This window comes from Grammomys surdaster, unplaced genomic scaffold, assembly GCF_004785775.1.
Source record: "Grammomys surdaster isolate TR1022 unplaced genomic scaffold, NIH_TR_1.0 126121, whole genome shotgun sequence".
Taxonomy (NCBI): domain Eukaryota; kingdom Metazoa; phylum Chordata; class Mammalia; order Rodentia; family Muridae; genus Grammomys; species Grammomys surdaster.
This window is the reverse complement of record NW_021620929.1, coordinates 995902-1019862: the sequence shown is the minus strand read 5'-3', so window position 1 is coordinate 1019862 and position 23961 is coordinate 995902.

The following is a 23961-nucleotide window of genomic DNA, read 5'->3' as shown; positions in this document are numbered from 1 at the left end:
AAAATTTCAATTGAGAAAATGCCCCCCCCCAATTGGCTTGTGGGCAAGCCTGTGGTACATTTTCTTGATTGATACGAGAGGATTCAACTCACCGTGCGTGAATGATGCCACCCCTGTGATGGTGGCCCTGAGTGCTGTAAGAAAGCAGGCTGAGTAAGCCACGAAGAGGAAGCCCAAAAGCAGCCTTGTCCATGGCCTCTGCATCAGCTCCTGCCTCCAGGTTCCAGCCCTGTTTTGAGTTCCTGCCCTGACTTCCTCCAGCAATGGAAGATGACCTGAGAGCTGTAAGCTGAAATAAATCCTTTCCTCCCCCACATTGTTTAGGGTCATGATCGGTTTCTATGAGCAATAGAAACCCTAAGACAGCAAGCCAGGGGTAGCAAGCCAGTAAGCAGCATCTCTATATTGATTTCTGCTTCAAGCTCCTGCCTTGAGTTTCTACCCTGGTCTCCCTTCATGGTGGACCATAACCTGTAAGAAGAAACAAATGCACTCCTCCCCAAGTTGTTTTGGTCCTTGTTTTTTATCACACTAACAGGAAAAACCAAACTGAGACAGCCCCACTTCTAAAATTGTGAACAGAGGAACTCGGAGAATGTTTCCAACATATGAATTCTGGGCTCACATTCAAACCGTAGCAGTAGGTGTCTCCCCAACCTAGAGCCATCCATGCATGCATGGAGGCTAATCTCTCCTGCTGCCTTCTGGGAGTATGTGGTACTGCTGTCCTTCCCAGGCTGATTCTGGCTGAGCAGTGGCCAGATAACTTCTGTATTAGGCCAATTCTCCAGTTTCCTAGGGAAAGCTCACACACATGGCCAAGCCTTCCCTGAGCAAGCTATGACCATCAGAGTCCTGCAGCTGTCCTAGGGGTCCAACCTGCATTCCATCGCCATATTGACAAGACTCTGGCAGCTGGGGACCATTTTACTAGAAATATGAAGTATGAGACTCTACCCATGGAAAGGGAGCTAAGAATTTAGGCATTGAATGCTGTCTTGTTCATTCATTTATTCATTCATTTGTGCTAACTTGTTAAATACAAGGAACCACGCCGATCAAAACGAAAATCTCTCTGGTCCTCAGGGATATCAATGTTTTTAGGGAACGTGTTAACAGGCACTGAATAAACACATAATGTTGAATCGTGAGAAAAGACCAGAACATACACTACAGGTGTGGATGTGGTCAGATGCAGTCTGCTAAGGCAGGCCTGATAATAATAAACACCCAGAATGCTTGTGGAACATGAGAATTTTCCATTATTAACAATCCTTGCCTCATTATTGCATATGGAGGCTGATCTAAGCGAGTCAGAAATCTGGCTAGTTCTAAGGTTAGCTGAATAGTCCTGGTGGTGTTGAAGACTGGTTCGTGTTTGTAAACACCAAGATGACATTGTTATCTGTGTGCCATCTCCTGTGTCAGGCACTCAGGGTCCTTGGGATAAGCATCTTGAGTATTGGCACCCAGAAGTGAAGCTGCCTGTCCTGGAGCTGGTGACCCCCCTCACAGTGGCAGTGTACATACACTATGTGACTATTCCTGGCTTGTCTAACTTGTTTCTATTCAGGGTTTGCCCGTCACCAGATTTCTGTGGAGATTCGCCTGGCAGAGTTTGGAATAGGTGCCACTTGTCTTTTACATCTGATGAAGCCAAGTGTGCCCACGTCTTGGGTGAGGCAGGCATAGAGAGGGGGAGTGTGTGGCGGAGCGATCTCTTTTTAGATTAGAAAACAGAACTTGTGTTTGCAAAAAGAACCCTATTTCTGTGTCCCATCTGATGTCACACCCATTTCATTTTAAGCCACCTCCCTTCCCAGAGCACAAGCCACCTTCCTTCTCCTTCTTCCCGTCCCCTCCTCTCACTCCACACCTCTGCTTCCTCCGTTTCCTGTGCCTTCCCCTTCCTCTCACTTCCTGGTCCAGTTTTCTTCCCTTTTCTCCTCTCCCTCCCCTTCTCATCTTCTCCATTTTCCTCTTCCTCTCTCCACCCCTTTCCTTTCCTCTTCTCTCTTCCCCTTTTCCTTCCTCTTCCCTCCTCTTCCTCTCCCTCCTCTTTCTCGACCTCTTGCTTCTTTTCCTTTATGAATTACCCCACACTAGTTGTCTTTTGATCTGGTATGTAGTAGTAACGGGGAAATTTAATTCAGGGTCTTTGGGTCAACAGAGGCTGTGGATATGATCTACAGGTGTGGTGTCCACACTGATTGTTTTTCTCAATGTCACACATACTTACTTGAGCATACATTTAGTTCCCTTTGTCTTCCCAGTTCCCAGGAGATTGAAAGAGAAAGGAATGGAGTGCCATCTCTCCCGGAAGCTCCCTTCTTAATAAGAACTTCCTCTTGAGGGCTCTGGAGACAGGCATCAAGGAGTACCTGGATGCAGCCAAGGGTGTGGCCTGAGACCTGACTGAGACTAGGCTCTGAGCTTTAACAGAGTTTGAGTGTCATGTGGGGAGCGGATCATGTCCTGAATGAATGTGTATTTCTGAGATGAACACGGGCCATGTCAAGGACCCCAATGCCTCAGACCCACAGGAATGACAGGGCCTCTCCCTAGCCAGGCTCAGAGGAATGGCAAATTCTTATCCTGGTCCAAGTAGAACACTGCCAGATGGTTGGCCTTTAACTAATATCAGTGCGTGCAGAAACTCTCAACTGCAGCTTCCTCCTCCCACACGAGTGAGTGGCTGTTCCCCCACAGACACCTCCCACATAGGTTAGCTAACCTGCCTCTTCCTTGTTCTTGCTGTGTGTGCTAAGTCGGTTGTTGCTGATGTGTCTCCACCAGAGCTCACAGCCCACCTGATCCCAGCTTTTCCGTATCTGTCTTTTCTTCACTCCCCATTGCCACAGTTAAGTCTCGAAGGTTGCACAGCACAGCACCCATATCTGAAAGATCTGGAAATATAGGGGCCTAACCTCTTCTGATGCTGATGGAGGCTGGGCAAGGTCTCTCCCAGGCACTCTGTTCCCACACAGGCAGGGTCATTCCTGCTTCCCCAATCACTTTACAGAAGATGTTGATGCTCTCTGCCCCTCATGCACCCCTCCACTGTGTCCAAGGATAAAAGCGTTTCTCTGAGAATGAAGAATATCAGGACACTGGCCAGCTACCAGCATGGTGGGGGAGGGCTCTGCAGTCGCCTGGCTTGTCCTCCTAGGAACACATCTCATATTCCTTCTCACTTACAACTCCTGGATAATATGGGTACCTACAATTCTCTTTATGATGTGAAAACAGAATCACAAATGTCTTCCAAACGGGCCCCGAGTTATACAATTTTGTGTGACGTGCCCTTATGTAACACAGTACCACATACAACAGATATATACAACGAAAATTTGAAGTAAAAAAACACAATGGCCACACAATGTCTCATGGGATTTCATAAGGTAAAGCATAAATAAAGAAATGTCTTGCCAGGCTGTAGTGGCACATGCCTTTAATCCCAGCACTCTGGGAGGCAGAGGTAGGTGAATTGCTGAGTTCCAGGCCAGCCTGGACTACAGAGCGAGTTGCAGGACATAAATGTCTGATGGAGAATGCCATGAGAAAATACAAGTCCTAGTCTCCCTCCCCCGGGGAGGACTTTCCAGATAAACACCAAGAGGAGACACTGATCATGCTGGGCTTGGTCCCCAGTTCCTGCTTCTAGGATGGTGTTTCTCTGGAAAGAATCAAGCCTGTGCTTTAGCCTCCCCTCTAAAACAGATATCCACCCCCTGTCCCTACCCCCACCCACTTCCACCCCCACCCCCACCCCCACTCCCGGCAACCTGTGCTAAATATGACACTGGGCAATGCAAGCCTAGTATTGAATCTCGTGCTACTGTAGTTGTCATGGTAACACTTCTTAGGGGCACCCTGGTAAGACCTTTGCACAATCTGAAAAAAAAAAATCTGAAACACTAAGAGATGAGAAACCACTCCTGGACATCCTCACAGGGAGTCTGTCTCACTAACTAGGAGGTCTGTAGGCAGGAAAAATGCTGAAACTTAGCAACTTGGGGTCTCACCCAGTGTTATCCACTTTCTCAAGTTGCCCTTTGGACACCCTGTCTTCAGGGGTTCACCTGATGCCAAAAGCTTATAAGAACAGAGTCTCCAGTCTACATGCTGAGGCACTGTGTTCTCTAGGCTCAGAAACTAACCCTTTACCCAGACAGCAAACAGCCCATCATCTGTTCCCTGGGGGTCAGAGCTGGGTCTCAGGATGTCCTCCTTGGCCACTTCTTAGAGTGACCACAGCAGAGGTGAGCTGTTTGTTTACTTTATTCTCCAATTTTATTCATTTAGTTTTAAGCTCTCATGTAGGCTAGGCTGGTCTCAAACTCCTTGCATGGCCAAGGAGGATGACTTTGAACTCTTAATTCTTCTGCCTTTGCATGGACCTGGGATGCAGGGGTGACAGAGATAGGCTACCATGCCCAGCTTTGGTTTTTGTCTTTCTTTTTTTTGAGATACTCTTACTCTTTAGTACAGGCTGACCTGAAGCTCACAGCAATGCTTCTGCCTCAGTCTCCTGAGTGTGGAGATTATAGACACAGTCAGTGTTAATGCTTTTCAGGTGTCTAGCAGGAGGGAATGGTCTACCTTATCAGGAAGCCCTCCTAGGGATGCTGTGTAAAAATCAAACAGGGAAGGCCGGATGACCTGCTGAGTGTTCAGGCTGGGCTGTGGAGTCAGGTTTCTGGGCTTTTCCATTTCTTGGATCCAAAGAGCTTTCACAGGTACACGGAAGGCCCAGTGGGAGTGAGCATCCAGGAATAGACCTGCCTACAGGAAAATCAAAGAGGTGAATATCTGGATACCGTTTCAAGCTACCCCATGGGCTTAAAATGAAATTGGCAAGAGTTATGTGCATTGACTCAGTTCTTCCGGGAGCCCGGACATTTCTAAGCATCACTTTAATGTGACATGGTGACCCTTTGAGACGGGGTGCTCATGTCCCCATTTTACAAGGACCAGAAGAGAAGCTTCAAGACCAAAAGCAGAAACCAAGGTCCACGAGTGCTCTAGACATGAGAGCCCACAGCCTTGGGAAGGGATCAGCCAGCCGTGGAGGTTTGTCTGAGCAGACTAACACAGGCAGACCACAGAGGACAGAGAGAGAGGGTTGGGAAGGAGGCCCACCTGATCTCAGCAGGATTAGCCGGTTTTATTGTGGATCAAAGCTGACTAGACTCCCGACAGAGGTCATTGCTCAGGCACAACCACAGGAGCAGGTCTGGCCAAGAGGGAGGAATCCGTGGTCGGTGGGAGTGTCTCAGAGCAGAGGTGGAGCTCTGGAAGACCGCTGGAAGAGAATGTAGCTCCTCTAGCTGTAGCCCAGACAAAAACTGAGGTCTGAGCAAAGGTGCCAGGCTGTTGCTCTTTCTCCTGGCTTAGGGAGGGACGTAAGAGAGAACCAGCGTGGTCCTAGGATTTGAATGTTGACTTTCCCTATGGATTTGCTATGTGTCTTGAGGAAGTTTCTCAAGTTCTCTGAGCAAATTACAGGTATTTCACAGGTTTTTGGAGACAATGAGATACCTTATTATATGTGTACTCTGAGCTTCAGTTTTATACAACATGAATACTCAATGATATTATCCTGATATGAACACCCATGCTTATCACGTTTTGTTTTTTTTTTTTTTTTTTTTTTTTTGAGAGTCTCCAAAAACCTTTGTATGTTAGGACCCATCCATACCCTTATGCAACTCACAATAATATAAAGGTCCATCTTCTCTTTCTCCCTGAGTTCCTACTCAGCAGTCACAGCCCATTACAAAAATGTCTTACACTGTGAAGGCCCTGCCAGTGTTTGCGGTCCAAAGCATGTCCATATCTCCAGCACTCATCACACCGTGAGTGACTATGTTTGCCTGCAGTCTGTCCTCTCAGCTGGGCTTCAGGAGGCGCAGAAACTGGCCCGTCCTCTCTGCACAATGGTTCTCCATGTCATTGGCATATCCCAGTGAATGCCAGACCACCTCAGGCATCCTAGAAGTCACAACTATGTTTCTGCCTCTGTGATATTATTTACTGTTCTCATCTTGTTGGTATTTGCTCTGCTAGTGAATAAAACTGCTGGTATTTTAGTAGAAACGGGAAGTGACTCCAGCGCACCATGCTGGCACACACTTGCATGCACACACAGGCCAGGGTCAGTTAAGAATGTCCTTAATGAGGGCTGAGACGCGGCATGTGCCAGGCCCTGGGTTCGATCACCAGCAAATCCCCTAAAGTCTTCATCGAAGCAGGGAAATGCTTCATTTTCTGAGCATGTGTCTTTTTAGCAAGCTGTGTGACAAAGTAAGCAGGGATAAAGAAAGAGCTTTGCTCTGTACCAAAGCTCCACGCCATTTGCCTCTGAGCCAAGGAAGCTGTTCTTCACAGAATGCCATTTCTACCTGGAAGACTTGGGCATGCTCCATTAGACACAGGTAACTGGTCCGCATTTCCTCAGAAGTTAGCGAAGCAAGTCTTATTTGTCATAAAAGCAGCTGATGGCGTTTATGGGTAAGGATAGACTTTGAGTATAACTTTATCTGTTAAGCCGCTGTGAGCTCAGTGGTTCCTCCAAACCCTTGGTCTGATGGGAGAGACAATGACAGACAACGTTTTCACCGGGTAACAAGACACACTGCTGTGTAAAAGGTCTGTGTGAGCTGGTGAAGAGCATGGGTGCCAGATGGACTCTGCACGATGGATCTTACTGTGACAGAGCAGAAAAGGCAGCTTTGGATCTGTCATCACAACAACCTTTAGCCTTTGTTAGTGGGATAATGAAGCATGCCCATAAGGTTGTTAAAATTCTTCCCAAGGTTTCCAAGAATCTGCTCATGGGACACCAGGCTAGCCCAATTTACTGCCCTAAACAGTGGGAGCAGATGTGGGAACCCAGGTGTCTTTGATTAAACCCAACATTTAAAGGGTTTGAAAACATGTACCACAATGCCACAGAGCTTCTTGCTCAACAGTTTGCTCTTGTAAAATGTACTTTATTTCCATGAAAATCTGTTGCCCGAGAATATGTATTGGATTGGATTCCTTAAATTAAACAATGGGATGAATAAGTGCATTCAGTTTTACTTCTTATAACTAGGTCCTTGAGGTTCTCAGTAATGTTTGTTGTTTTAGTTTCTGTGGTACAAGGTCTCACTGTGTAACTCAGGTTGGAGCAGAACTCGTTATGTAGCCCAGGCTGGCCTTCAACTTGTGACCTTCCTGCTTCAGCTTCCTGAGTGGTGGAGTTATAGCCTGTGCCACTGTGCCTGGCTTGGGCTCCTCGGTTATTTTTAAGAGTGTACAGATTCCTGAGAATAGAGACCTGGAAGGTTGCTGGCACAGCATGTATAAGTTGCTCACTAAAGATGTATGGTGTCACAGACTTTTGGACTGGTGACTGACAGGTCAGGCTACCTCAGCCTGCATTCACTCTGGGTGTTGGTGCAGGCGCTGATGATACTTGAAACAGATACCCAATATGGGTTAAATTTATACATGGAAAAGTGTATCCTGATCACAGGGTTAGAGACCAGAAGTTTACCGAGCAGCCTCTGATGAGGCCCACATAAGGGAGGCTTCCTTTGCCTGGTGACTGGAAGGGGCTGCTGGGAGCCCGAGCTGATGTTCATGGCAAGAGAACACAAGGGCTGAAGAGATCACATTTTCAGAACAGGGAGGCTGGAGTCCCACAGTCCTCTCTGAAGACACGCTCCTAAAAACACTGGGCTCCCTGTCTTGAAGGTCTCACTGTGTTGCAGCACCCCAAATCTCTAGCACAGGAGCCTTGGATGGACAGACAGCGCACAGACCACAGAACTCTGTGTCTGCTCCTCATGGGTCAGTCTTGGGACTCTCTGGTCAGCTCCTCTGGTGGCTGTAACAGGAACTGGTCCAGTGACCTTGCAGCTCCTTCAGGCAGAGTTTGGCAGCCTGATTTATGCTAAGTAGGATTACCCAGGGGCCCTCTCAGCCGCATCCCAAATTGCTTCCTCAGACTGCAGGCTCTCAATCCATTTGTTTCCTGCCTTTAGACTGGGTTTAGGCCAGATTGGGTGGCATATGGAATCGCTGAGACCATCATTTGAAATTAAATTTCAGAGATGTTATGGGTCAAGTCTGGGGCAGCTTGTGGGCTATTTTTGAAGATGGGCCATTTCAGAGGAGAGCAAAGGTGGACGCTTCCCACTCCTGCCTTCCCCCGCATGACTGTGGCTGTCCATGACACATCCTGTTTCAGGAGGATGGCTGATTGTGCTCTCCTTACTGACGGTCAGACCTAAGTGGGGAGCAGTGACCTTTTCCTGCCACCCTGTAATGTAATCCAATCTCCCCTCTCGGCCTGAAAGAGAACCCCTTCCCTGTCTGTGCTGAGTGGCTGCCTGTCATTAGAGCTGAGGCCACTCAGCGCTTGAGGAAACAGTAATGGGCCTGGAGAGAAAGAAGCTCATTAGCTAACGTAGTAAAAACACCAGAAAGAAGAAATCCAACGGCCTTCAAGGCTCTCAGGGCTTGTGGAACTTGAGGACACGCTGGGGCTTCTAGGACCGTGGTGGGGGAGGCCTCCCTTGCTGGTCCTCTGGATCACTGGGGGCCAGAGCTGGCCGGAGGGAGGAAGAGCGCGGAGCTGCAGCTGTGATGGGGCCTTGGCCAATTCTAGGGAAGCCAGGGTGACTTTGTGTACTTGTCGTGCATGAAAGAGCCTCAGTTTTTCTCCCCCACAACAATCCCTCCTCCATCACTCCCCTCCCCACTCGCCTCCACTCCAGGAAGGGCCAGAGCCTAAGGCAGGAAGGTTCTTGGCACAAGCCTCCAACAGTGAACTCCTGCACACCAGGGAAGTGGGTGCTGGCATCCACAGAGAAGTCTGGATTATGTGCTGTTCCCAGACCACAAAGAACAACCATCTAGGGACCCAGGGAGCAGAAAAATCTAGTCCAAGCATACAGAAAGCTGGAACTAGAAGAAAATTTTAAGTTTCATTCTAAAAAGAAGTTGTGTTTTAAATGAAAAAAAAAAAAGCCCATAGGAAGTACTAAGTGTCTATATGCTGAGCAAGTGGTTTGTTGAATGAGTGAGTGAATGAGTGAATGAATGAATGAACAAGTTTATATATGGAAATCTGGTATAACTTGCTTAGGTAGGCATTTAACCGTTCTGGGGCTCAGTATGTTCTCGTGCGTGAAGCGGGAATGCTAACCAAGGCATTCCACAGGTACCTCTCTAAGGTGTACATAATTGTTCCAGGTAGATGCTGAGAACAATGCCCAACACGCTTGTAACTGTCATCTGTAAGTGTGAGCAAGTTTCCACGTTCTTGCACCTATTGTGAAACTGTAGCCCCCCACCCCACCCCCGTCTCCACCCCCACCCCCTGCATGGCATCCTGCAGATAGAGCCTCAGGACAGGTTTCAAATAGAGCACATGTGAACCGATAAGAGGGCCAGGAACCATACAGGCACAGAAGCTACTGGACTCTGGCCTTAGGTTTTAGCTGGGACTGAGTTTCCTCAAGCACTTTTTATTAAGTGTTCCTTTAGGAGGGCACAGATAAGAGAATGTAGGGATTATTTCCAGTAGTCACCGCTCAACCTTTCTGTTTGCGTAGGGTGAGCTCAGGATGGTGTGTCCTTACCCTTGCCCTTCCCATTCATGAAGAGAGCGGGTCTCCTCACACCTCCCAGGGCCAAGCCAGGCTGGCCCTCACTCCCACCATTTCACTCTCTTTGTTCTTGTCGTTATCATGGCTTTTTTTTTTTTTTAAATAGCAAGTGCAGCCTTCAATCCATAGCTTCAAAATAAAATGAGCGAGAATGACTGAAAGAATGTCAAATAGTGAGCTGCGTGAGGGTGTGCTTGAACATGGCAGAGGCTGGGAGTTTAGTCAATGACGCTCTGGGCTGGGGGTCACCTGGACAAGTGTCTGAAAGGCTAAGTCGGGAGGACTGGAGTTGACATTACTGAACGCCCCTCCTTGGTCCCGCCCTCCTCATTTGCATGTGGCTCCACCCAGCTCGGCTCAAGGGCATCTCCTCTAGTAACTTCCCTAGAGTTCTCCCTGAGGGAAAGTCAGGTCACCTCTTGTCCGTGTACAGACTCTGCCTTCTGTTTCAGTGAATGTACACCGGAGACAGTGGAGTTACAAGGAGGAAAGGTTTCCTCTGGCTCAGGGCCGTGAAGATTTTAGCCCACAGTCAGCCTGACTATTGCTTTTGGGCCTGGGGTGAGGGAGCGCTGGTGAGAGATGCCAGCGTTACTAGCGGCAGGGTGCAAAGAGAGAATAAATGGAAAGAGCTGAGGTCCCACTGTCCTCTACAAGGATGCACCTTGCGTCGCCCCATGCCCCGCCCCATCCCCCCGGGATCTGAGGACCTCTCACTAGGCCCTCACCTCTGAACACTTCCACCACCTCTGAGTACTACTACAGATGAGAGCAAAGGCTTTGGAGGACAATCAGGATTTGAAGGACAGCACAGCTCTGTTCCCAGACCTTTGGGGAGATGACAGAGTATTGTCTATGAGAGCCAGCCACACGGCAATTCAGTTACCGGTGCCTAGCATCGGGGAGCACACAATGCGCAGTTTATTCTGAATCTGCAGCTTGCTTAATCATGGCTAGTTAGTAGATGTGCGTTGTTGGAGCTAAGTATAGCCAGAGAGAGACGGAGATGGAGACAGAGAGACCCTGGCCGTTGATTTCCGGTGATTTAAGACTCTAATTATAATAACTCAAGCTAAATTTGGTAACAGCTGGACGTGGGACCTGGAGGTGAACCACAGTGCTACACAAACACTATTGGCGTGTCTGCGAGGTGCCACAGGCTCCTATGGAAGGGCAACTCCATTGGGGGAGTCCTGTTCTGTTCCAGGATACAGCGGCTCTCACCAAAGTCACCCTCGGCTTCTCAGAAACAGCTGCATGTCCCTCCCCACACTCTGAGGAAAGAGGAACACTGGCCAACACTTCTCGCCAGCAGGTTTGCTCAGTGCCTTTCCGGGTGAGCTTGGCTCAGAGCAGGAGGTTCTCCGGAACCTCTGGTGTCATAAGAGGTAGGCACTGAAGTCCAGTACTTTGGCCAGATCACCTGTTCTCTGAGAACCTCAGGCTTCTTACCTGTGAAACAGGGCTGCAGTTCCTTCTCCAAAGTTTGCTACAACTGTCACAGTGACAGGCAGGTAGCAGGGATCTCTGCCACATAGAGTTATGGCTCCTGCTATGCTCTGAGGCACACCCCACTTCTGATGTCGGCTGGAGGGTGGCACCGTGGGGATAAAAAGAGAGGGTACCCCAGCCCCACTGTAACAGGTATAAGTGAGGGTGTGACCTAAGACAAAGGAGAATCTGTAAAGTCATCCTCAAGTTATAGAGGTCATAAGCGTCCTCTGAGACTAGTTGTTAAAATTAAGATGGCTCCTGAGGTTCTGCATGCCAGAGAATCTGTATTTAAGCACCCACATGGACATAATCCACTGCAGGACTTTGCAGCAACCTCCTGAAGAGCTTCATAGAACTTCAGGGCAATATGTCCTTCTGTGGAGATCACAGATGGGAGACCACCACCACCCCAGATCAAGTGACTTCCCATACATCTCCAGATTTCCGTTTTTGAAAGCATCCAGGCACAGGCCATCCTGAGCCTACTTTTCTGCCTGACAGCGGATGACGAGCTCAGCCACACACCTGCTGTCCCAGCAGCAGCTGTGGCTGCTGCCTCTGCAGTCCTGGCTCAAATTCTAATGTCATTTAATTTGTGATTTCCCGCATCCCACACATTAGAGACTGAAGTCTAGAGACACAGGGCCACAGGTTTGCAGAGCCAGGTATGTGTTAAGTTTGAAACCCAGGACAAGTGGCTGAGGTTCCTGTTTAATATCAAAGTGAACCTGACTTCCAGGTTCTCCCAGCATCCCTCAGTCCCTACCTGTTACAGGATGTGGCTGGTATACCCCATCATCTACCCTGAACTCTCCACCCCAAGGGTTGGTCTGCCCTTCACCCAGAGGCTTTCCCCTATGTAATCCAGACATTTTGGTTACTAGTCTTCTTTTCCTCTTTCTTTTATACCTTTGGCCTCCTGGCTGCTACACTTGGTTCCCCTCTCTCCCTTCTCCTCCCCTTCTCCCCACATGGTTAAAGGTCATGACCACTCCAGATTCTCCCAGATGTCTCTGCCTCTGGCTATGTCTCCCTTATATCTATAATAAGCTTTCTCCTCCACCATATCTAGGAATAGTCATGTCCTTTCCTTTTTCTTTCTTCTTTCTTTCTTTCTTCCTTCCTTCCTTACTTCCTTACTTTCTTTTCTTTCTTTCTTTTTTTTATTCAGCATGAACAGCTGCCGTGTGTGTGCTGAGACCAGAACCTCAGGACTGAGAATCCCAGAAGGACAGCCTGCTGGACCATGATGTGCTCAACTGTCAGAAGAGGCTGCAGAGAAACGAGCAGCCCATTGCGGGCTGGTAGGCCAGGTCCTTGAGGCGAGGCCATTCAGCATGATATGAGATGGGGTGTGGAGAGAGCAGCTGTGGGCTATTTTTGCCTGTGAGGGTTACAGAAAGCAAATTGCAGAGATGGCGGTGGGCGCTCATGATGCTACCTAGCAGGAGATCTGGCTTGTTTTTTATTATCTGCCCACCTGAGGCTGCCAAAGAACATGGAAGTTATTCAGTTAAATCTGGATTTCTGACAACTATTATTTTTACTATTATTATTATTATTATTCTATATGTATGCCATATATAATACTAGGGGCATACCTAGAATAATAATTTTTAAAAGCCTTAATATGAAGTTCAAATTTCCTTGACATCTTGTGTTTTTTATTTGCTAAATTGGGCACTTTTGGCTACCCCTTCACTAGGGTTAGACCATCCTGGTGAGGTTTAAGTCTTGTAACCAAGGGAATCTCTAAAGACTGGTGGTTAGGTAACTTGGGCTCAGTGAGAACTCATCAGGCCCAGGGTTAGAAAGCCAGCAAATCACAGCAGTTGGAAAGGAAGTCAAGTTCATGACTCAGAAAGCCGTGTTCTTCTGTCTCCTAGGCTTCCAAGAATGCTGGACTGGGGTAGGAGAGGAACAGCAAGTGGAGCACAAATGGAGATCTGGGTGTACAACTGAGGTCTCTGAGGCAACATCACTTTTCCAACATCATCTGGATGCTGAGAGGTGGCTCAATGGTTAAGAGCATTGGCTGCTCTTCCAGAGGACCTCACTTTGGTTCCCAGCACCCTCGTGGCAGTTCATAACCATCTGTAACTCATGTTCCAGGGGATCTGATGCCCTCTTCTGGCTTCCATGGGTACTGCGTGCATGGAAGGAGGGGAGTAAATGACAGCAACTCGGTCCATACATGTAATCAGGCACACACACAAACATTTAAAGCATTACCTATTAATACATTATCTAAATTTAGTCTTTTCAGTGCTGGTGATGAACCCAGAGATTTGTGCATGCCTGTCATGTCTCTACCACCAAGAGGCAAGCACCCAGTAATATAAGGCACAGAGCTTATTTGGCAATAGAAGTAGATGGTAGTATCATTATGTACTCTTCCCATTTTACAGAATGAGAAAGTGAGGCCCAGAGAGGCCACAGATCCACAGGAGGCCCAGAGAGGCCACAGGTTTGGGAGCCACAGGAACTCAGGACACACACACAAACACACATACCTATTTATTTATTTATTTATTTATTTTCATTTTTTAGCACTCCTCAACAGGCCCAATGGAGGCCTTCCTGCTCCATGTTTGCTGCCTATTCAGATCTGATGCTCCTCCCCTCCTTGTCTGAGCAAAACAATGCAAACTGAGATCTTCAGGGATGGCTGGTTTGGGGCAGTTCTGTTGTTGCAGATTCCATGCTTAACGCTGCCCTCTTAAGCCACAAATCCCTGTCCCAGACCTTTTTCCAGGCCCTAGCCGTACCCCCATGTATAGATCCCCAGCCTCCTCGGTCTTCTTTTTATCTTGTGGAATGAAGGATGCTGGGAAGGGAGCAGCTGACAGCAGCTCAGGGTCTCAGCAGAGCTGGAAGTTGGAGCCAGGCCTCTGGTGCTATGGTGACAGTTACTATAGAAACTCACAAGCTGCACTCAGCCAGCCTACAGGGAATTGTGAGGTTTGTCATAAGCGAGAGCCAAAAGAGAAGGGGGAACCCTGGAGTTAGAGTTTGAAGCAAGGGCCAAGTCTCATTTTGGAGCTACCACCACGCGTTCCTCCATCTTCTTTGCCTACCACTTCTTCACCCCACCCCCTTTTTAGTACCACACTGTCTCGAGCGTCAAATAGCTGGCTGGATGCCCTGGTGCCTTCTTTACTTGACTGTTGCTACTTCCCGAATTTACCTCTTCTATCCCACCATATCTTTCTTTCAAGCACAGGACACTTGTCACCAGGAACACAGACACACAAGGTCTCTGGCCACATGGAACTCTCTATCTAGACTGGAAGGATGCCAGCATTACAGAGACACCTGAGTGAATGCATGAGGGCATCCCGAGCCAAGGAAAGACAGAAGAGGCAACGAAGCGGCATGATTATTTAGGCACTGGGTGGTCAGAGAGCTGTGTCCAAAGAGTGGCGACCATTTCTCTGCATCCACTGTCCTCCGCATCTTCTCATTTCATGTACTTGTGTGCTTCGTCCCTAGTTGAGATACTGTTTGGAGGTGTGTCCTTGTTGGAATAGGGTGTGGCCTTAATGGAAGACATTCGTCACTGGGGGTGAGGTTTAAAAAAACTCTCACATTTCCACTGCTCGCTCTCCCTCTCTCTCTCTCTCTCTCTGATTGCTGCTTAAGATCAAGATGTAGAACTCTCAGCTCCCTCTTCAGCACCATGTCTGCCTGCACACTGCCATGCTCCCCACCATGATGATAATGGACTTACCTCTGAAACTGTAAGCCAGCCCCCAATTAAATGCTTTCCTTTAGAAGAATTGCCTTGTCTTGGTGTCTGTTCACCTCACTAGACCATGACTAAGGCAGATACTATAGTGTTAGAGACTATCGCTCACTCCAATTTGCTTTCTCCACACAGTCAGGAGTGAAGTTGGATGCATTGCTGCATCCCAGGTGTCTAGGGATTTCATGTAGTGCACACATTCCTTAATTGTACCCCACAGGTCAGTAACCTCCATAAGCACGTTCTAACTTTCCCTGCGTATGAGTTCCATGATGTAACCGCCATCTGATCACACTGAGGAGCTGAGGCTCAACCAGGGTTCTTCCAAGTTCCACATCTGGCTCACGGAAGGTCCAAGTTCCAAGCCCAGCTCCAATGTTTGGGGTACTTTGTAGGTGACAGGGTCACAGCTTGACTGAAATATCATCTATGTACCACCCAGTCCCCTTTAAATGTGGACCTGCAAATAGCTTCAACTCTATTCACCACGTTGTGTAAATGACAGAACAATCCATCCGTTTCCAAATGCCTTCACCATGAAACAAGAGAACAACATCATTCCCCTAGCTGCGCTCCAACTTGGTCTTGTAAGAGAAATGTAAAGTCCTTAGGCTGGCGGTGGCTGTAAACACAGCTGAGAGTGTGTGCATCGGGGGCTGGCTTTCAACAATGCACTTTGTGCTTCTTGGAGTGTGTGATGTGCACCTGTGACTTCTTTCAGTCAGGACTCCACTTCTCCATGAGAGATCTCAAAACAACCCACAGACAACTAACTGAAATTCCATGAGAGCCATGGGTGCTCTCTGGAGTGAGTGGGGGCAGGGGTGGGGGTAATGTGGGCGGCGCACAGACCATGCTGACATTGAGAATGTCTAGAATTCACCAGCACTAATGGTACAAGGAGCTCCTGACACACTAGAGCCACTCTGCTCGCCCCTCTAGAAAGAGCCTTTGTCCTGCCAATCTGATGCCAGTCGGTAGTTGAGATGGACACCACTCCCCCACCCCCCCACCCCCAGCCTGTAGTGCTAGAAGAGATGACTCGTCTTCCTTCCTAGGGCCATGTACCGGCTCCACTGCTCCAAGTCCTCACATTCCCCTCCTGCGACCCTGCTCAAGAGCTGGCAGAGCTGCCCTCCCAGTTTCTAATCCAACTCAGCTTGGGAATGACTTACTGGACAGACTCTCATGCCCCCATTCTGATACCATGGACAACCTCCAAGCTATCTTACCGGTTCTTTCACTGGGCTGGCTATAGGTGTGACAAGTTACCATTCTCTCCCCAAGGTGGATTTATTTCTGCAGTGACTGATGATAGAACAGAAGGGAAATGACCACCTATGCTTCCTGACTTATTTTAGAAGGGCAGGACAAACAGACAACGCCGCTGATAACTGGCTGGACAGATATCCAGGTCAGTCAATATGGAGGAGTGGGAAGTTCCCACACCTTTGCCTGGGATCCTCCCCGTTTGCCACCTGGAAGATCTCTGAACTCTGTCCTTTCTGGGAGTTTTCAGGATTGGTTGATTAAATTATTGGGTGGTGGGATCAACTTACCCTCCAAACCCATTTGCATCTCTGGAGGTTGAGGGGCGGGGGCGGAAGCCCCAATCCTCCAATCCTGAAGCTGCCCGAGGGCTGCCAGGCACCATCCACCATCCATCTCACTCATATCCAAAATCCATTTGTAAGTGAAGATCACACTGCTGTCAGGGGTCACATGCCAGGAACTGGGAAAGACCAAGGCGTAGGACTTCTGGGCATAACACACCATCTCTTAGGCAGCGTCTGGGACTTTCCCTCAGATTTCCTTCTTGTCCCTTGGAACCTCACATCTTATTTAACTGGCTTCTTCATAAGTAGCTACTCTGCTGTTTATACTCTTCTAAATGCTGGTGTAACGTGAGTGCAGCCTGTGACAGTGGTGCTTTTGTTTTTAATGTCTACAGACTTGTGTCACAAAGCGGGAGCCTCTGAGGCACACATCATGTTCACCTCACACTTGAACAGATGTCACCAAATTGCCTCCCCAAAAGCTCCCTTGGAATTTTCATCTCTCAGGCAATGAGGATCCTTTCTGTGTTCTTTCTGGGCCTTAGACTTTTTTCTTGCTCTGTTTATCTCTTCCCACCCCAATAGCAACATCTATGTGCGTCTCTGGATGTTACCCTGCATGTCCAACCCAGACATTCTTTTTTCCTTCATCTGTTGAGCTTCTATGTGGTTTTTGAGACCCAGTGAAAATATTGCCTGCTTTCAGGGGGTTTCTTAATTCCCCTAGAATCAACTGGCCTCCATCCTTCCTTCTTTTAAACTCCTACAGTCCTCTCTGCCAGACTTGTCATGGGACACAGATCTCATTTGGGTGCTGGGGAATCCCGCTCAAGCCTCTAAGCCTAAAGAAGAAATGATACATCACAGTTTCTGGGCTTTCTGTGCTGGGAAATATTTGCTTATTTAGTGTCATTAAGTCCAAGATTTTCCCACAAATGTTTGTTGAAGAAGGGAAGGTTTTTGTTTTAAACAAAAGAGACCAATGCCTGTTATTATTCAGACAGGGTGAGGCAGAGAGAATGTGAATCATAGAATCTGTGGGCAGAACAGGTCAGGCTGGAGGGCACCCTGAGGGTCCTTGGCAGAGACCTTGATCACTTTGCAGTTTCTAACGTTCTGACGTCTTCTCTTGATTCTCTCTGGAGTCAGGCATTCAAAGTGACCTTATCAAGTCTCTATTCCAAGACAGCTCCCCTGAGCGGCCACTGATTTGGAATATCTGGTCAGCTTCCAAAGTCAGATCCACTACCTTGTAAAATCCAATAAGTGCCAAAGATATGTCAGGCCCATCAACCTCTGGAGGTCTATTCAAAGAGTGGACAAGGAAACTCTGGGTGCCAAGGCAGTGAACTCTAAAACTCTTGAACCTAAGTCATTAGGAAGTAGGTAAGGTTTAAAACCGACTAGCTTGGTTGAGAGTCACGGCCCTTTCTTCTGCTGATACAAACACAGCATCTGTTAGTACGACCAGCCAAGTGATTGCAGAATTTAGTCTGCCTCCAAGACCTTTAACTCCCTCCCTCCCTCTCTCCCTCCCTCCCTCCCTCCCTCCCTCTCTCCTTCCTTAATATTCCTTGTACACCTGCTTCCTAATAATCTCTTATAGCAAGTGTAAATATCTGCTTATGTGGGGGTCATTACACCTTGTGGTGATTAATAATGACCATCAATGTAGCAGATTCAAGAATCACCTTGGAGACAAACCTCTGGGCACGTCTGTGTGGGAGTTCCAAGGCTGGGTTAGCTGAAGTGTCAAGAGGGGTGTGGGTGGGGCGGCACAGTACGTGGGCTGGGCTTGGGGACCAAACACAACCGAGAGGGCTAATGGATCTCAGGGTTTCCTGACTGAGTTCCCAATGTGACCGGCTGCTTTTACACTCCTGCTGTCGCATATTCTGCATCATGGTAGACTCACAACTTAGGAGCCAAATAACTCCCCAACACCCCCTTCCTTTAAATTGCTCCTGGTCAGGTGTTTGGTCATAGACATAAGCAAAGGAAGTAAAGGACTCTTTGAGCCTGTTGAGAATAATTATCAGAACAGACAGGGACCTTAGCCCATACTGCTTCGGCACAAAGGGAAAGTCCCTTGGGACACAGAACCAGAGTCCAAACGCACAGCTCAGACACGGAAGCCTCAGGTCTGTGGTAGGAGTCTCACCTCCATGCTGTGCGTCTGTCCTCTCTGTGTTGACTTCATCAGCCTTCAGGGGTCAGCTGGCTGTTTGGTAGCCTGGTAGGGAAAGAGACAGTGACAAAGTCACGAGAGTGGCAGATCCCAGATAATTGGAAGCCACCTACCTCCAGTAGACCCGGTGTTCCGATATTCTGCTGCAGACCCAGGACAGTTCCCCATATCCAGAGCTAGCAGATCTCCCAGGCTAACACTGCTGGCCCCTTGGCTGCCAATCTTCATATATTTCTCTCCCAAGGCAGTTATGTTGGCTAGTTTTATGCCACTAGACCCAAGCTAAGTCATCAGAGAGGAGGGAGCTCAATAGAGAAAATCCCCACTTAAGATCAGGCTACAGGCAAGTCTCTAGGGCATTCTCTTAATTAGGGATTGATGTCTGAGGGCCCAGGCCACTGTGGGTGATGCTACCCCTGGTGGGCCGGGTTCTATAAGAAAGCAGATGAGCAAGCCATAGGGAACAAGTCAGTAAGCAGCACCCCTCCATGGCCTCTGTATCAGCTCCTGCCTCTGGGTTCCTATTCTGTTTGAGTGCCCATTCTGACTTCTTTCAATGACAGATTACAATGTGGAAGTGCAACCCAAATAAACCCTTTCTTCCCCAAGCTGCTCTTGGTTACTGTACGAATCACAGTGGAGAACCTGTACCCCAGGAAGACCCGCTACTGTGGAGGTTGTGATGCCAGGTGTGATGTTTCTCCAAGGTTGCCTGAGTCTTTGATCTCAAAAGCACTAAGTATTCAAAGCCCCTAGTTTGAGTTAAAGCAAGTGGGGTGGAAACAATATTTGCATCGGAGGCATAGTCCCCCTGGATGCCAGTTTGGCATTTTCTTTCAAGAGAACCACCCACTTAAGGAGCTCCAAAAGGAGAAATTCAGCTATCTTTATTGTGATAGAAATATTGCAAAATGTTCCACCTCCTCCACCACAGTTAAAATGACCTGCTGGGGATTCTTGTCCACCCCGCAACTCCAAACCAGCCAGGACTGTCTAGGTCTCTCTCTCTCTCTCTCTCTCTCTCTCTCTCTCTCTCTCTCTCTCTCTCTCTCTCTCTCTCTCTCTCTCCCTCTCAGGCTGACTGACCATGGGCAGCCAGGTCAGGTTCTAACCACACTTCATTGATTGTCTTCAGGTAGGTGATGAGTCTGACAGAGTCTGATGGGGTCTGAGGGTCCCATGGCCCCATTCCAAGCAGCGACTAGACAATGGACAACCAATTGAATGACTTTCCTGATCTGGGACCAAGTGTCCCACAAGGAGGTGGAAGAAGCCTGCTGGATACATGGAGAAGCCTGTCCCTGTCCTGTATGTGACTGGCCTCAAGCTCGGGGCTGTTTTCCCATCTTTTTATGCCGTTTGTAACAGCCGCATCTAGCTTTCTTTCCTCACTAATAGTTATTGCACACACATATGTGTTTATGTATGCATATTCCTTCCTAAATATAGCCTGCTCAGACCATGTAATATTACTTGTATGTATGTTTTCAGGGCTGATGCTTTGGCAGTAGACAGGCAACTTGTGTGCTCATCCTTGGGAAAGACGACTTGTGGCACTCTCAGCTCTCCTCAGCTACCTATGGTTCTTTGTGTAGAATTGAAACCTCGTTAGTGTTCCCTTATCCAGCTTGACATGTTTGTATTCTGATATTTTTGATCCTCAGTTGATTGAGTCTGGGATAGAGAACCTATGGGTGTGGAGGTCTAACTGTATTAAAATTTTACCTTTCCTCTCACTGTGACAAAAAACCCTGACAGACATGGACTTAAAGGAGTAGGGGTTTGTTTGGGCTCACAGTGTTCAGGGATACAGTCTATTGCAGTGGGGAAGACATGTCTGCAGAGGACTGTGTGAACATGACTTGTTCAGTGGAACATGAATCTCAAGGCTCACGGGATTCAAACGCCTCACACAACTTCTCAGAGCACAGGCAGAAAGCAGTAGACTCTTTGCCAGAATATAAGATGAATGGCCCCTGGCCCAGATCCTAGTAGAGTCCTTTGAAACCTCATGAGCTGGGCCTCCCTCAGCTATCTGCATTTCTTTCTGATGTTGAGAACTCCCACCAGAAGGGCCCATTGAGCTCAGCTTACAGTACTCTGCAGCTGCTGCAACCCAAAGTCCACTCATGGCCCAAGACGCACATGCACTGGTTTATTACTGCAACAGCCCCAGCACTCTGATGGAACAACACCAACTACACAACAACCCGGAATGTGTTTATTGTGCACAGCACAGGAGGAGGGAGTAGGTAGACTCAGTGAGACATCTTTGTAGGGAAGCAGTCTCAGGCCATGACCATCCAGAAGCTGCCCCTCAGTGCTTTCTGTGTACTCTGTCAACATCCATGCGTGGACCAAAGGAAGGCCTCGCCAGTTTCCATGGATCTGAGGCCTTGGTCCCATTCTTGCAGGACTTTCTTGTCTCTCAGATCCTCTGCAATGACAGGAGCAGGTGACAACTGCTTGCTCACATCCCAATGGGACTTGAAGTAAAGACTGGATTGGAGCAAGACTAGACTATAGACATCTGGACCTGCCCCTTCCCCCCATGACCCACTTTTTTTCCAGAAATGTCCACCTCCTAAAGGTTCTACAACCTCCCCAAACAGTTCAACCAGTTGAGGACCACACATTCAAACATACAAGGCTGCAGGGGTCAGTTCACATTCAAACCACGGCAAATTTTAAATTCTCTCTAGCATTAACTGACCTTACACTCATTCTGAGTTTTATCCCTAGCCTGTATAACAGAGCCCAGGGCACTCAGTTATGATGAATCCATGAGGTGTGGGCTAATGCTGCTGCTGACATCTGGTTAACACCTGGTTGTCTCCTAGCCTCAGGCACCTCAGGAGAGAGGAGTCTCTTTCAACCCGGCCTGAACCAATCCAGCCTTCAGAGTCAGAGGAAGCTGCCTGGTTTCCCTTCAAATTAGACAAAGCTATTTTGGAGTGCTCAGCTTTGCTGTGACTTCAGCACCACCTCCTCTTGGTCCCCTAGGCAGCAGAGAATCCCTTCCTGTTTGCTGCTCCCTCCTGCCATTTCCCAGGAGGCTCACTGGTCTTAAAGGGATAGATAGCTCCACAGCCCTCAGAGAGAGAGATGACTCTGAAGCTACAGGATGAGTATTGCTTCCTGGCAGACATTCATCTAATTTCTCTACTGGGAAAGCCAAGTGTCAGTGTCGAGATGTCTAGTCTCCCTGGGGAAGCAAAGTGCTCCCCAGACTACTGGTGGTAACTAGGTCTACGCCTGAAAGGTCAAATATCCATTCCACCTGACCCATCCTCATCCCAATGTAACCATAGAAACAGGCCTGGTGGGACAAAGGAAGGCTCTCCAAATGGACCTGCCCACCGAGGAATTTGGTTCTGTAAAACCCCAAAGCTCTGCAGACATGAAGCCATCCCCATGGAGCATTACTTCATGTTGTTTTAAACCCCAGACTTAAATTTAGTCACGGTTGCCCTCAGAGGCCACAGCCACGGGGACTGAAGATGGAGCTTCTTAAAGACACTGCCCTATCAACCTGCAGGTTCCTCAGGTAATGAAGATTGTCATAAGGGCTGGTGAACAGTGGTTAGGTGCCCATTCTAGATCAGGTTGTTGACCAAACATGCATATCTACATCTTGTAGAAGAGAAGACAAGGGCTCAGAGAGGTCTACCTCTTGACTAGGGTGGTTTTTACTGAAACGAGTTAGATCCATGTTGCTCAGAATCCATTTCCACAAATGGCCGCAGGTCTAAGATGGTCAGGTGTTAACAGCAGAACCCAGAGGGAGAAAGGACAGCAGCCATCACCCCTTGAGGCCAGCCTTGTAGTGACAGCAAGACACCGACAAGGCAGAGTGTCCAGAGCCTTTGCTGCTGTCTGCCTCATGTCCAGTTCCTCTCTTCACCATGCTCCCAGCAGCTATTGAGACTGAAGATCCCCGATGTTCCTTCACAAGCTCCCCCTTTGGAAAACCTCTCAGTCACCAGGATTAGTTGGCTGGCGTCACCATGGCTCCTTTATTCCCTGCCATGGGCCATTCTTCTTTCACACTGATAAGGACAAATTTCAATAACAAAGTCTTTATTAAACACCCTTCTTGGTCCCTAGTCAGTTGAAGCCTGGGTGCCACCTTGACCCCAGGCACAGCTCCTAAGGGATGGAGAGTCCCTGGGGCCCACCAACTTCTCTACAGGTGAGTCTCCAGAGGGTCAAAAGAACAGTTGGGTGTGCAGTGCTGTGGCAGACCACAGATGACACCAAATGGAGAGAACCCAGCTTTGTCTTCAAATCTCTTCACTATCAAGGGATATTCTGGTTATTTTAGAGATAAGAATGAAGAGACAGCCCTTTGAGAAGACACACACACCTAGGTAGTCACCAGCAGAAACAATGGTGGCTAGTATACGGTCAGACTCCCATGTCTGCTGGTTCCTCGTCCACAGACTTTGCCAAAGGCAGGCGGGGAGTAATGAAAAATGACCACACCTGCACTGAGCATGCATGGACTTTTTCTTAACTGTTCCTTAAATGACACCACACAGGTATCTCCATAGAATGACATTATGGTTTAAAGCTCAGAGTAAGGTCTACATAGGTTATATATGAATACGGTGGCATTTGATGTAAGAGACTTGAGCATCTAAAGATTTGGGTCATTATAGGAGGAGGACTTTTACTACGGACCGATGATGTATTTGAGTAGGCTTCAGTATAAAGTACAGCGCCAAGCCCAGGAAGTTGCAAAGGTGAAGTGGGTTTAGCCCAGTACCGGCCCAGCAAGGACAACAACTATGGAAGTGTGCTCCCAGAGTGTGGCAGATAGTATCTGTGGATGTGAGCTGGCATTCAAGCCCCTTTCTTCAAGAAACTTGTTCTACACACATCCCATGTGGTCTAGTTGAACTACTCTTTACCTAGACATGGAGAGCACTTCAGGCATGGCAGAGTTGGCGAGTCCAGTATTAGACTTAAGGGCTTCTTCTGGAGCTCTGAGGAAAGGCATGTCAAGGTTTGCAGCCTTCATAAGATGGGAACTTGGAATTCCAAGGGGTTTCCATCTAGAAAAAGGCCAGCTCCTGGGTCACTGAGGAGACTTAGGCTAGAGGTGGAGAGAGCTGCTGCTGCTGCTGCTGCTGCTGACCTTAAGGCCAGCTCTGGGAGGGACTCAGCTCCATCAGACAGGAGGAGCAGGACCTCCCTGTGGTTCCGAGAGTCCTCTGAGCATTCTCCCGCATCTGCCAGCACGGAATTGGTCCCCAGCAGAAGAATAATCTGATAACTTCCTGCCTCTCTCAGATGCTTATCCAGGGGTCAGGG